Genomic DNA, 13,928 nt, shown 5'->3' on the forward strand with positions numbered 1-13,928 from the left:
AAACATTAGGATCCAGAATATTATGTTGAGGTGTCGTAAAGACTAAAGAAGACAGACTAGGCACCTCTACCCCTGAAGAAGATGTCTTTTTCTCAGATTTTAGCTGTGTGAGCTGCTACTCCAAGGCTGGTACAGAGGAGCAACACTGGAGAAAAGGAAGACAGAAACCCACATATTCACTAAGACATCATCAGAAGGCCATACATGAAACAATAGGATATTAACAATTCAATGGACCATGGGCATGGGCTTTACCATCTGAGCTACCCGGGAAGCCTTCCCTGGAAACTCAGCTGGTAAAGAATCAGCCTGCAATGGAGGAGACCTGGGTTCGATCCCTGGCTTGGGAAGATCCCCTGGAGGGGGGCATGGCAACCTACTCCAGTATTCTTGCCTAGAGACTCCCCATGGACAGAAGAGCCTGGTGGGTACAGTTCATGTGGTCACAGAGAGTCAGACATGACTGAGTGACTAAGCACAGCACTATACAGGCATGGGCTAGTCAAACTCTCCCACTTTACAGGCAAATAAACTGAGACCCAGACAATAAAGGCATGGACCCAAACACTCACTGGATTATTGCAGTTGGATCTAGATCTAAGCCTCTAGACTCCATGTCCAGTTGTTAACCTAAAAGTACATTTAGTTCCATGTTCGTCTAACACATTGGCAATGCCCTGAATACTTTTTGTCTCTATGTTTGAATACTCCCTTGGAAAGGAGTGCTTTTGATATTTTTCTGACCTGGGCATGTGTTAAAACTGGATTAGTCTTCCCTTTAAGGCAATAATTGGTATTTTCTGATTCTCAATACCCAAAGAATAGAAAATCAACCCTTAACAATTTGAAATTAGGCAAAAGGAATCCAGGATACTCACATGATTGCAAAAATGTATCATTGGTTTAAATGAAATATGTTAATTCCCTGGGGTAAAACTATAAATTTATCTTTACTGTGTGATTACTTCCAAGAATTTCAAAAATAACCAATTTATAAAATCATCAATGAATTTTTGTGTAATACTTCTCTGTGTAAATTTTGATGATTTGGGGGGGTGCAAGAAAAGATCCTGTATTAGCCCTCTTTTTCTATTTCATTTTACTAGGAGAAGTTCTTCATGTTAACAGTGTACTATAGTCTCAAGGAATATCTTAAAATTAATTTTTTCTCTACTTTAGCAATTCACTCTGCTATTTTAGACATTATCTCTTTTTTTAAATCTAGATATTAGACATAAAATATACTTATCTTCTCAAGGTGAAATTTAGCAGTGCTAGCAAAATCTTTTGAAGAAATATTTAAAAAGCAACATGACAAGCTGAAGGTAAAGTTTTAATACTAGCCCCAGAAAATAATCCACTAACCTTGCATTTACTGTTATCATTTACATAAGACTTGGCAGTCATAAATCAAAACATAAGAATAATTTTTCAGGACTTCCCTGGTGGTCCAGTGGTTAAGAATCCTCCTTGCAAGGCAGGAGACACAGGTTCGATCCCTGTCAGAGAACTAAGATCCCATGTGCTGCTGAGCAACTAAGCCCGCACGGCACAACTACTAAAGCCCGCGTGCTCTGCAACTGCTGACCCTGCAAGCCACCACTAAAGTCCACACACCCCAATGAAAGATTGCACATGATGCAAAAAAAATTCCACCTGCTGCAACTAAGATCCAACACAGCCAAACAAATAAATATTTTCTAATTAAAAAAAAAAAGGATAATTTTCAGTCAAGCAGCTAAAATACTCCCAAAGTATTCATTTTCTCTGTACCAGTTAAGGTGAACCAACTCATCCTGGTTTGCTCAGGAAAGCCCTTAGTCCCAGGCAAACTGGAGTGCTTGGCCAGCCTATTGATAAAGAATTGCTCTTACCTTACTCTATTCAGGCTGCTGTAACAGAATACCACAGATTGAGTGGCTTGCAAAAACAACAGAAATTTACTCCTCACAGCTCTGGACACTGGGATGGCCAAGGCCAAGGCACCAGCAGGGTTGCATTCTGGGGGGGGTTCACTCCCTGGTTCGTAGCCTGTACCCTCCCATGATGGAAGGGACTTGGGAGCTCTGTGGAGTGTCTAAGAGTGTTAATCCCATTCACAGAGCCTCCACCCTCATGAACTAAATGCCTCCCAAAGACCTCACCTTCTAAAACCATCACCTTTGGGAGGTAAGATTTCAACATATAAATTTTCAGACAAGTGGAGAGGAATTAAACCATTTTCCTGAGTAAAGAGACAATTGCACAAGTTCAGACTCTAGGCAACATCGAATAACCTCTCTCACACATCTGAGTAAGTCCAAAAATATTTCAAAATACCCATGATTATTGTATTCCAAAATACAAACTGATTAGTGCCTGTAGGTTCAGGCAAGTTGCCGACTGAGAAGTTTTCATTTGTATTTGGTTTTGACCCACACACACCCAATCCACATAAAGGAGTTGGTAACAAATTCTATTGTTTCCATTACAGGAACACTTCAAGTAAATAACAGCTATTCCATTACCCAAAATGTAATTAAAGAAATACTTGGCTAATCCAGAGATGTATCATGTATCAAGTATTATTTTGGACTATTTATGTCAACATATTTTCCAATCGTACCATAATAACATGGTTGAGTGGATAGATCCATTAATATTTTTCAGTCCAGTCAAATGCATGCCTTGACTAAAAGCTCATTTTCCCATTAATGCTTTTTATATACCTACCCTGTTAATGATGTGTGAAATTGGAAACTAAACTTCATAAAAATTCATCATTAAGGAATGTAGCAATTTTATGTCGGTAGAAAGGTCATAAAGCTGAGAGAAAAACAAGAAGATGAATCACAAATTATGGTGGGAAAAGCTAGGTAAGAGAAAGGGACCTGAGAAAGTTACTTTAGCACAGAGGTTCTCAAACTTGGCTGCACCTTAGGATAAACTGTGGAGATTAAAAAATTCTAATGCCCAGACAACTTATAGATCAGTTAAATCAAGTTTTTTGGAGGTTAGAATACAGGCATCCATATATTTTAAAGATTCCCAGGTAATTACAATGTACAATCAAGTTTGAGAACTTGTGGCTTTAGTAGCTTCAAGTGCTTTTGTATTTGTTTGTCTGTTTCCCATATTTCTAATTTTTTAATACTCTCATGTGAATTAATTACTTGTTCAGTTCAGTTCAGTCGCTCAGTCAACCACATGGACTGCAGCACGCAAGGCTTCCCTGGCCATCACCCACTCCCAGAGCTTGCTCAAATTCATGTCCATCGAGTCGGTGATGCCATCCAACCATCTCATCCTCCATCATCCACTTCTGCCTTCAATCTTTCCCAGCATCAGGGTTTTTTCCAATGAGTCAGTTCTTCACATCAGGTAGCCAAAGTATTGGAGCTTCAACTTCAGCATCAGTCCTTCCAATGAATATTCAGAACTGATTTCCTTTAGGAAGGACTTGTTGAATCTCCTTGCAGTCCAAGGGACTCTCAAGAGTCTTCTGCAATACCACAGTTCAAAAGCATCAATTCTTCGGCGCTCAGCTTTCTTTATAGTCCAACTCTCACATCCATACGTGACTACTGGAAAAACCATAGCTTTGACTAGACAGACCTTTGTTGGCAAAGTAATATCTCTGCTTGTTAATATGCTGTCTAGGTTGGTCATAGCTTTTCTTCTAAGAAGCAAGCATCTTTTAATTTCATTAATCACTGCAGTCACCATCTGAAGTGATTTTGGAGCCCAAGAAAATAAAGTCTCTCAGTGTTTCCATTGTTTCCTCATCTATTTGCCATGAAGTGATGGGACCGGATGCCACAATCTACATTTTTTGAATGTTGAGTTTTAAGCCAGCTTTTTCAACCTCCTCCTCCACTTTCATCAAGAGGCTCTTTAGTTCCTCTTTGCTTTCTGCCATAGGATGGTATGATCTGCATATCTGAGGTTGATATTTCTCCCAGCAATCTTGATTCCAACTTGTGCTTCAATCAGCCTGGGATTTCTCATGATGTACTCTGCATATAAGTTAAATAAGTAGGGTGACAATATACATCCTTGATATACTCCTTTCCCAATTTGGAACCAGTCTGTTGTTCCATGTCTGATTCTAACTGTTGTTTCTGGACCTGCATACAGATTTCTCAGGAGGTGGGTAAGGTGGTCTGGTATTCCCATCTTTTTCAGAATTTTCCACAGTTTGTTGTGATCTACACAGTCAAAGGCTTTAGCATAGTCAATGAAACAGAAGTAGATGTTTTTATGGAATTCTCTTGCTATTTCTATGATCCAGTGGATGTTGACAATTTGATCTCTGATTTCTCTGCCTTTTCCAAATGCAGCTTGAACATCTGGAAGTTCTCAGATCACCTACTGTTGAAGCCTAGCTTGGAGAATTTTGAGCATTACTTTGCTAGCATGTGAGATGAGTGCAATTGTGTGGTAGTTTGAACATTCTTTGGTATTGCCCTTTCTTTGGGATTAGAATGAAAACTGACCTTTTCCAGTCCTGTGGCCTCTGCTGAGTTTTCCAAATTTGCTGGCATATAGAGTGCAGCACTTTCACAGCATCATCTTTTAGGATTTGAAATAGCTCAGCTGGAATTCTATCACCTCCACTAGCTTTGTTGTAATGATGCTTCCTAAGGCCCACTTGACTTCACACTCCAGGATGTCTGGTTCTAGGTGAGTGATCACACCATCATGGTTATCTGGGTCATTAAGATCTCTTTTGTATAGTTCTTCTGTGTATTCCTGCCACCTCTTCTTAATATCTTTTGCTTCTGTTAGGTCCATACCATTTCTGTCCTTTATTGTGCCCATCTTTGCATGAAATGTTCCCTTGGTATCTCTAATTTTCTTGAAGAGATCTCTAGTCTCTCCCATTCTATTGTTTTCCTCTATTTCTTTGCACTGATCACTTAGGAAGGCTTTCTTATCTCTTCTTGCTATTTTTTGGAAATCTGCATTCAGATGGATATATCTTTCCTTTTCAGGTGCCTAATCAAATATTTTCCCAAATCTCCTATAATGAATTCTATGATGAAAATTTGCCATGTTATTTTAGCCTCTTCATTTCTTTTACCTCTTAGATTTTTGTCAGAGCAAAGTAAAATATTAACATATGCAGATAAGAGGCTCCTTAGGCAAAACATCTCTAAGCCAAGCAACGAAAAGGTTTAGTATTGGGAACACCTAAGTCAATTTTTCCTTAAAGAAATATCAGATTGTTTTAGTATTTCCCACATGTACATTTTTTTATTTCTCTAACACTTACTTAGACATCATGCATAAGTTCAAATAAAAAAATAGTAGTTTTAGAAGAAAACATAGCAATTTTGAATCCACTTGTTTAAGAGATGAGGAAGGTAAAGTCTAGAAAGGTTAGCCAAGCCCTCCTGGGATTCAAATCTCATTCCTACCTACATATAGCACCTCTGACATATGGAAATATCAGAACTGAAGAAAGCATCACATAATTTTTAACACTCGTTGTTGTTCAGTCACTAAGTCGTGTCTGACTCTTTGTGACCACAAACTCATAGCAAATTAAAAATAACAATTCTAAACATGAACTATTGAAAAGTCAAGATAATTAAGGTATTAACTCTTAAGCTGAAACAATTTGTAAAAATGCCAGTAACTGCAAGAAAAAAGTAAGCCTAAGATAGGTACTAGAGATTGAATATTTTTATTTTCTCTATATATGGTCTTAAATAAATTCTTTTACATAGACTATATGTAACATGGACATTTTTTAAAGCTTATATTGTGCCAGATGATATAGCATGCCATTTCTCCAGGGAAAAAAGTAATGTAATTCCAAAATTACATTTTATGGACATCAAGTAATATCGTATTATGGTTACATATACACCTATCTAGCCTTTCACTTTAGAAACTGGATACTAAATAATGGTAGTTTTTTCTGATTATGCAGTAGATACTGGTGGCCCCAATGAATCCATGCCACCACCATCAATACCCTACCCCACACAGGCCCTGCCCCGGGATTCATGCCTTTCTGTAATTTCTCCCATATTTACTTTGTCCTGGGCCATGACTTGATTTGACCAACAGAACATCAGCAAGCATGACGAAGCAGAGGTTTGATAAATGCTTACACATTAGCCTTACCCCTTGGACTGCTCTTTCGAGAAAGCCAGCTACCATGTAAGAAGTTCATTTACCCTGAAACTATCACACTGAATAAGTCTAAGCTAGCCTCCTGGAGCGGAGAAGGCAATGGCACCCCACTCCAGTACTCTTGCCTGGAAAATCCCATGGACAGAGGAGCCTGGGAGGCTGCAGTCCATGGGGTCGCGAAGAGTCGGACACGACTGAGCGACTTCACTTTCACTTTTCATTTTCATGCATTGGAGAAGGAAATGGCAACCCACTCCAGTGTTCTTGCCTGGAGAATCCCAGGGACCCTAATGGGCTGCCATCTATGGGGTTGCACAGAGTCGGACACGACTGAAGCGACTTAGCAGCAGCAGCCGCAGCAGCCTCCTGGAGAGGCCACATGAAGGAAAACTGAAGAAACCAATCAAAAGCCATAACTGAAGCCCCAGACCTATAACTCAGATCAAGCCATTCCAGCTAGTTCTCAGCCATTCAAGCCAACCCAGCTGAGGGCCCAGATACCATAGAGCAAAGATAAGTCATTTTAGTATGCTAAATCTGAAACTGTGACCCATAGAATTATGAAAAGATAGAACAGCTGTTGTTTAAAGCCAGTATATGTTGGGGTAGTTTTTCATGCAGCAGTGGACAAACAAAACAGAGTATTTAAAATAGAAGAGTCTATTATTTTCTCAGTAACATAGCTGACTTAAAGCTAGTCCATTAACAATGTTATGTGGCAGCCTGGATGGAAGGGGAGTTTGGGGAAAAATGGATACACGTATATGAATGGCTGAATCCGTGTTCTATCTACCTGAAACTATCATAGCACCGTTAATCAGCTATCCTCCAATACACAACAAAAAGTTTAATACAAATAAATAAATGAAACTGGTCTATTAGCATCCCATCCAACTTTCTACAAAGCTTTTTAATCAGTTTAACATTGAAATGGATCTCTACAGAAGTCCTGGTCCAATAACCATAGGTGAAGCACCAGAGCTTTCAAAAAAAAGCCAAAGTCTTCACTCTGCAAAGATGGGACAGAGTAAAGCTAACGCTCAAGTATCTTCACAGCTTCCCTCTGCGTCTCTTCACAAATGGGGGACCAAGCAATGTAAGTCCAACCCAAAAAGGAGCATGTCAGGATGCCCAAGTAAATTCTTTTCCATCATATCTTTGAGTTTCAGTTCCTTTAACTCTGTGTTTATGTTCCTCATTCCAGAGACATTAACAACGTCTCTCTAAATACTTATGATTACAATAAGTATGACACAGATCAAGAGTTTCACTGAAAGGTGACCTGTTTTCAGTGTAGGTAAGCAAAGTCCTGCTTCACCGACAACTATTAAGGCCTGCACAGAATAAGATGATCACGATCATCAAGTTGTTATAATGTTTAAGTTTTTAAATCATTAAGACCCTAGAATATTGTCCATTCATTCTAGGCATGTTTTTTTCACAATGCTGAACATTAAATATTATACTCATACATGGCCTTTAATCACTAAATACTTTTAAGATTTTTGGTGGATAGATAGATAGATACCCTGAAGTGTTTTGTTGGTTATTTGTGTATCATAGCAACATTGGTTCTCCAACTTCCTAGATGCCTGGGATCATTCCTGTGTGTGACTCACTCTGCATCTCACTTACTCTATTACAGCATCTACTTGTCACCATCTTCCTGAAGAGGATTAGAGGGTTTCTAAAATATATTTGCAGTGAGGTCATGCAAAAAAGGAAAAGAAGACAGTCTCTGACATACTTCACAATCTGATGACCTAACCATACTTACAATTTTTACGAAAGAAGTTTATATGTGTGTTTGTGTTAGTCATACCAGTACATGGGCTATCCTACTCACCATAAGTTCTCTTTGAAATTTAAATTACGAGCCATTTAAAAAACTTAGTCACTAAGTTATATCCAACTCTTTTGTGACCCCATAGACTGTACCTGCCAGCTTCCTCTCTCCATGGGACTTTCCAGGCAAAAATACAGGAATGGATTGCCATTTCCTCCTCCAGGGGAATCTTCCTGATCCAAGGATTGAACTGGCAGGCAAATTCTTTACCACTGAGCCACCAAGATTAAAAACTACAAGTCGCTTTATGCTAATTTTTAAAGTATGCATGCCCAACACTCATATATGTGATATACATACAAACATATATTTTAAAAAATTTTAACAGTAACAACTCTTCTTGACTGAGTTTTGCACCCATAGCCTCATTTAACTCTTATCACAACCCTGTAAGGTATTATTATCCTCATTTTAGAGTTGAGGAAACTGGGACTCAAATGGAGTGAACTTGTTGACCTGTGATCACATAGCTAAAAATGATGACACCATCATTGGTACCCAGGATTCTTTCTACCATGTTGCACAAAGTCAAAAATTATTGCTAAAGAGCTATGTAAAATCTAGACAGAGGCAACATGCTTTGATGAACTCTTGCTGATGGTTTTTATCTAAGGTGAGGGTCCAGGGATAAGAAATCTGAATGGGCATGGTACTAAAATAATACACAGGAGTTAGAAATACTCAGGACTAGGCAGGAACAGTTTTTGACCTGAGAACTCCCTTCCTATTACCCAAATCTTGAAGCATTCACTCCTCTGTGCACTAGAGGTATTCTCTTAACTTGCCTAAAACCCTACTAGTCAACACCAGAGAGAAGCTTAGCAAGTTCCAAAAGCAGAGAACCTCACCCCCTAGTCTGACCTTATACTCACTCTTACTTTCTACCAAAAATATCTCTCTCCATATTTTCAGAGAATGAGAAAAAAAGAGAAGGATAAAGAGAAGATGGTCATGATGGCTGGGCCATAGTCAGAATATGTTCAAGAGTCATCTGTTGGAAATATTTTATCCAGAGACCCATCACAAAAATATGCTGTAAGGATTTTCAACACTCTAGGAAGTAGTAGTTTGGGAGTCAATATCTAATCCCAAGTTTTACACATATATATATAACATATATAACAATGATGTATTATATACATATATTGTATTATATATGCATGTATATGTATTATACATATGCATATATATGTATATACAATATATATGTATAATATGTATTTTGTGTATATATATATATATATATCAGTGCCTCTTAAATCTTAATGTTCATACCTATAACATGGGACTCATTACAGATGCAGATCTGCGTTTCTAGCAGGTCTGGGTTAGGGGCCTAAGATTCTGCATTTTCACAAGCTCCCAGATGATGCTGAGGCTGCTGACTTATCAACCACACCTGGAGGCATAAGATCATATATGCATTCAATCCATGTCAGTCTATCCCCTAAACTGGATGTCTTATCTTTAAGCTGTCTCAACAGAGTTCATGCAGGAAAGGTGGCACCATTAGAATCCCATTAGCACTGTCTTTCTCAAAGTGAGTGAAGCTTACAGGAGCACTAAGTGAGGCCTTGAAAGAAGGTGTTTCTTGGTTCTAGTCAAGCGTAGAAAACAGAATAGTCTGGAAACTTAAGGAGATCCATCACCTTGTCCCAAATTATTTCTGGTGTCAATGTATTAGCACAGGACCTGAAAGGTTCACCACTATCCAGAATCATTGGTGAGGATGCAAAATGCCTTGTCAACATTGTCTATTGCTTTAGCGAACATGGCAATAACAAGTACGCCACTATTTACATATGAATATCCACTTACAAAATTCTTCCTAAATAATCTTCAAGGACCATTTTTTGATTCAGAGAACTAAATGATGTCTGAAGTTTCAAGGAAACCAACAACTCTGTGAAATGATGTCCTGTTCCACACTAAACTAACCCAGCCTGGACTGGTTGCTTTCATTGTTATTGACGTGATTGTCTCTGTTTTCAAGAACTCACACAGGAATTGGAATAAGAACCAATCAAGAAATATTTATGACATTCCTAACATGTGACTACTATGGAGCCAGTCACTATTAGGAAGACAAAACAAGGAAGTTAGTAAAGTCAGAACTTCAGAGAAGAAAATTAAGATATACAAAACAGTCCTTTTGCCCAACTGCCATTCCTGGCACCCATAATCATGGTAGGTAGTCATTATAATTACTACCTTTGCTGGTTTTATGATAAGGAAATTGATTTGAGCTAAGAGACAAAAAGAAAGCAAGTCTCTTCAGTAAATCTCTTTCCACCCTCTTGGCATTTTCTCCCACACTCAACAAAAACTTCATAAAGCCATCCCTGACCCTTCTGCCCAGTTTCACCAAGTCAAGTCCTACAACTGGCCTCACACCCTTCCCAAGCATCCAGGCATTACCACGCGACCTTCCCCCACCAGGCCCCAGCCTGTTTTTCCAGAGGGCAGCCGTCATTACCTGAATGGCAGGTTTGCCATGCAAGCTGCCTTAATGTGGGGCTTTGTAGACATCACGCCTGAGTTGTCATTAATGTCCTCCAAAAATAATAATCAACTGACAGACCAAATAAGGGCATTCCAAGAAAACATTAATCCAAGCATTCGGGGAAGCCATGGAAAATCTAAATTTATTGACCTTTTTGTTCTCCAAGGAAAGATCTAACATACACACAAAGACAATAGTCAGCTAAAAGTTTATGAACTTCATTTGCTACAGTGCTAAGGGTTGGATGAGCAGCTCCGGGGAAGGAGGTAGCATCTTTAATCATTCCCGCATGTACAAGGGGCAGGAACACTGGTAAGAGACCTGATTGTGGGTATGTGGGTGATTCCATTTCTCACTCTGTCCTTTCTCCTTCCCTCTACCACATTAGAAGGGTGTGGTAGAAGGTTCTAGAAGAGACCTCTCTACAGGAAACAAGGTATCATCTATCTTCCTCCTCTGCCCCCACCTCTCATGTAGATGCACCTGAGCCGATATGACCCCAGGCAGGAGGTGACAGCACTCGAGTCTGCTGTCTTCCACCCCAGCCACACTGTCCCTGGGCCAACCAGAGGGTAGAGGCACCAGGATCAGGTTCTGAGTGAGGCCACAGTGGGGCTACCTTCTAAGAGCAGACGTCCCTCCCCCAATCACAGGAACCAGAAGGAAGAAATAAGACCCCGGGACAAGCACAGGCCCGCAAACCACTTTTACAGCATTTGTTGCTGCTATTCAGTTGCTAAGTCGTGTCTCACTCTTTGCGACCCCATGGACTGCTGCACGCCATGTCTCCCTGTCCCTCACCATCTCCTGGAGTTTGCCCGCATTCATGTCCATTGAATCAGAGATGCTACCCAACCAACTCATCCTCTGCCGCCCTCTTCTCCTTTTGCCTTCAATCTTCCCCAGCATCGGGGTATTTCTACAGCAGGAATAGGGTTAAAACCACAGCCTGAGACACTTTGGGTGTCGAGACACGCAAAGGCTGGGAGAGAGGGAAACACAAACATGTGAAGTGGGGGAACAGTGGCGGCCAGGGCCGGAAGTGCAAGGCTTTGATGCACAAACGTGCTCTTCCAGGATCTTCCTGGTAGTGCTTGGAATCGGGTCTGCCTCACCTCCCCCACCAGGAACATGTAAGGGGGAGAATTCAGGGCTTATTTCCATACCCCTTTAGAAATACCCCTTCTAGGTGGTCTCTGCTACACTTAAAGGATCCAAATGATGTCTGGAAGGCACCGCTGTGCTTGTCTGGGTCCCAGAGCAGGGGAGACTTCAGGCCCGAAGATATCTACATCCTGCCTGCCCCCACCCAAGCTTTGTTTCAGCACCTGCAAGTAACTTCTGACATTTATATACTTATACAAAATTATCTCAATATAAAAAGCACCTCCAGAGGTTCTCCCTCTCTTGGTCTCTTCTCATTTCCACTCCTCTGCAGTCAGCTCAGTGGCAAAGAATTTGCCTACAATGCAGGAGCCACAAGAGATGCAAGTTTGGTCTCTGGGTCAGGGAGATCCCCTGGAGGAGGGCATGGCAACCCACTCCAGTATCCTTGCCTGGAGAATCCCATGGACAGCGGAGCCTGGCGGGCTACAGTCCATAGGGTCATAAAAGCAGCTTAGCACGCACGCCCATGATCAGCTAAATGTTTCTTTGAGGGCACAGACAGGGCAAGTAACCTTCGGCTAGCAGAAGTGCAGTTAGGGGGGTGGGGAGTTAGGAGGAGGGGAAGAGGAATTAGACCTGCAGGCAGCAATCATTTTACCTCTCTTCACCTCAAACCTACCTACAAAATGGATTTTGTAGGAGACAAAATCCATTTACAAAACAAGTACAAAAATGGGTTTGAAGTTAAGCAGCAGAAAAAAAATTTTTTCCAGTTCCTGCCTTTACAATTATCCCCTGTTGTAAGTGCTGGCTCCCTTTGCAAGAGAACTTGTCAGGGATTATTTCCATACTGGCATCTATGTCTTCAAGGCATCCAAGTATCTTGTGTATCTTTTGACAGATCAAAAGGCAGAAAGAAAAATGTTCTTGGATCAACTCCCAGAAAAATCTCAAACCAGATTTTCCTGGGATATTTCAGGCCAGTCAGTGCCTGTTATTTTATTCTGTGGCTTCTTTCTTTTAAAATATGGATTAAATGATGTGATGAATGAAAAGATTAAAAGTTCACAATTCCAGCAGCACTGGTTTCTAAATTGCTGTGCTATCTACTTTAAAAGTTCCACGGACTTTTACCATCCTCTCTGCTCTTCAGGGTCACTGCTTTGAGATGGGGAAAACAAAGCAGAGAGCAATTATGTTTGGCAGGAATGTTGTAAGGGGAACCAGATTTCAATTCCAAGTAGGACTTGAACCAGATAGATAGTCTGATCTGACTATTTTCTTGTTAACCATGGGTCTTCTCCGGTGACTCAGTGGTAAAGAATCTGCCTGCAATGCAGGAGACCCAGGTTCAATCCCTGGGTTGGGAAGATCCCCTGGAAAAGGAAATAGCAATCCACTCCAGTATTCTTGCCTGGGAAATCCCATGGAAAGAAGAGCCTGTCAGGCTATACAGTCCATGGGGTGGCAAAGAGTTGGACACGACTTAGCAGCTAAACAATTGAGAGGGGCTTTGACTCTTTTGCACACAAGCACGGCCAATTCAAAGAACACCCGGATAGTTGGTGTAGTGTAATAATTTAAAAGATGGAAACAGGGACTTCCCTGGTGGTACAGTGAATGAGAACCCGCCTGCCAATGCAGGAGACAAGATCCTTAGTCTGGGAAGATTCCACTTGTCGCAGAGCAGCAAAGCCCACAGGCCACAACTACTGAGCCCACTTTCTAGGGTCCATGAGTCACAACTACTGAACCTACATGCTGCGACTACTGAAGCCCATGCACCTGGAGCCTGTGGCCAGAAACAAGAGAAGCCACCCCAATGAGAAGCCCACACATCACAACAAAAAAATAGGCCCCGCTCACCGCAACTAGAGAAAGCCCACACGCAGCAACGAAGACTCATCAAAACCAAAAATAATAAATAATTTAAAAATAAAAGATGGAAACGGATTTGCTTTTTTCGTGTAGTTCTTTCATGCTTGTGGGAAAAAAAAATTAAAAACAAGATAAAGGACATAGTTTGCTTTTTGCTTTTAAAATTGTCACGTTTGCCAAATGCTTTTCGAGATGACTGACCAACTGTTGCTCACCGAGAAGTAATGCTGCTCTTTGCAAAATGCCAATTTGAACCGAATAATAAGAGCAGTAATGGTGATTCACAAACAGGTTTCCCTAGATGGGCTGGAAAGAGTTGCTTTAGCCGTGATGCGATATGAAGGGCAAGAGCGCCCCCTGCTGACCACAGAGGCAATTTAGGCCTGAACTCAGTATTCTACGTGATCAGGGCTCTCAGGTTGAGGCGAATTCGGTATCCATACAGCCTCTTGAGGAAGTAAATGAATTTCT

The sequence above is a fragment of the Cervus canadensis genome, chromosome 1 (genome assembly GCF_019320065.1).
Source record: "Cervus canadensis isolate Bull #8, Minnesota chromosome 1, ASM1932006v1, whole genome shotgun sequence".
Lineage (NCBI taxonomy): Eukaryota > Metazoa > Chordata > Mammalia > Artiodactyla > Cervidae > Cervus > Cervus canadensis.